This window comes from Rhinoraja longicauda, chromosome 22, assembly GCF_053455715.1.
Source record: "Rhinoraja longicauda isolate Sanriku21f chromosome 22, sRhiLon1.1, whole genome shotgun sequence".
NCBI classification, from domain to species: Eukaryota; Metazoa; Chordata; class Chondrichthyes; order Rajiformes; family Arhynchobatidae; genus Rhinoraja; species Rhinoraja longicauda.
In genome coordinates this window covers 16,197,794-16,199,724 of record NC_135974.1, presented here as the reverse complement: position 1 = coordinate 16,199,724, position 1,931 = coordinate 16,197,794, and positions in this window count along the sequence as shown.

Here is a 1,931-nt window from a genome sequence, read left to right as displayed (position 1 = left end):
AATATTAAAAAAAGTATCATATTTGTTCCTTAAATTATAAGTAATTTTTTCAAGTGGGATACAGTTAGAAATTTCATTATTCCAAAGGTCCATACTTAAATAGGAATCTGATTTCCAAGTAACTGCGATAGTTTTTTTGGCTACTGCTAATGCAATTTTTATAAATTCTTTCTGATATTTATTCATTTTAAGTTGTGGTCTTATTCCTTCAACATCACCCAATAACAAAAATCTTGGGTTGTATGGAAGTTGTATTCCGATAATCTGTTCTAGAAAACTTCTTACGTTTGTCCAAAAAGGTTGTATTTTTGAACAGGACCAAGTAGAATGAAAAAAAGTACCAATTTCTTGATTGCACCGAAAACATTGGTCAGATAAACTTGAATTTATTCTTTAATTTTTGTGGTGTGATATATAATTGATGCAGAAAGTTATATTGTACTAGTCTAAACCGAACATTTATTGTATTTTTCATACTGTCAAGGCATAGTTTTGACCAATTTGTTCCATCAATATTAATATTCAAATCCGTTTCCCATTTTCGCCTTGATATATGAATTCCTTGTTTAGGGGGCTTTTTTTGAATTAGATTATATATAATAGAAGTAAATTTTTTAATTTGTCCTTTTTGAATTAGGTTTTCAATTTCCTTAGATTTCGGCAATAACATTGTTTGACCCAATTTATCTTTTAAATAAGCTCTTAATTGAAAGTAACAGAAAAGAGAATTATTTGATATATGATATTTATTTTTCAATTGTTCAAATGACATCAATATACCTTTTTCAAAGCAATCACCTATATATCTAATCCCTTTTTGATGCCACCTATATAGAAGCTGGTTATCCATTGTAAAAGGTATCAATCTATTTTGAATCAAAGTAGTCTTTCCTAATAAAGATTTTTTTGTTTCATCCTCAAAATTTACCTTATTCCATAATCCGATCAAGTATTTTAATAATGGAGATTCTTTCAGTCTTTCAGTCCCCGTATCAATTGTCACCTTGTGTCACCTTGTGTCACCTTGTGTCGATCCCATTTTTCCCAGGCCTGAAAACAGTGTCAGATGCAGTCTAGTTTTAAGAAGGTGCATGGAAATTGACTTTGTTTGTGGGAATTTCTGTCATATGAACTATTTTTTGAGTTGCGTTCTTTTTAAAAAAGAGATTGCAAAGGTTGATGATGGTAGAGCCAGCAGATGGTGGAGCAAGGCTTTTAACAAAATCCACATGGTCACTGGGAGAACGTACAAACTCCATACAGACAGCACCTGTAATCAGGATTGAACCCAGATCTTTGGCGCTGTAAGGCAGCAACTCTATTGCTGTGCCACTGTGCCAACCTGAAATGTTAGGTTTCTTTGCATACATTTGATCTAAGCCCACTAACCTTTCCTATCCATGTACTTGCCCAAATGTCTTTTAAATGTTATTATAGTACCAGCCGCAACCTGGGCAGGGGACTCTCAAAACTAGTGGGTGTCGATTTAAGGTTGAGGGAGCAAAGATTGAAATGGGACACGAGGGGCAATTTTTTTCTCACAGATTATGGTGCATACTTGGAATGAGCAGCCAGAGGAAGTGGCAGAGGCAGGAATAATTGCGACATTTAAAAGACAGTTAGATAGGTACATGGATAGCAAAGATTTGGAGACCAGAGACAAGCACAGGAAAGTTAGGCAGCGGTTGGCTTGAGAGTTGGCATGAGGAACTAGCTTCTATGATAAAGCACACACTGTTTGTGAGGCCCTAGGAAGTTTCATAAGCTTGAGGAAGTTACAAGAAATAATGACTCCTTGGCGAGAAGATATCACTAAGGAAGAACTTATTGAGAGGAAAGAAAGCAAGCAGTGAATGCATTTATACATTTAAACCATGTGCAAATTGAAAAACAGACAACACAATTTAGTTTACAAATATGTTTTACTTCTG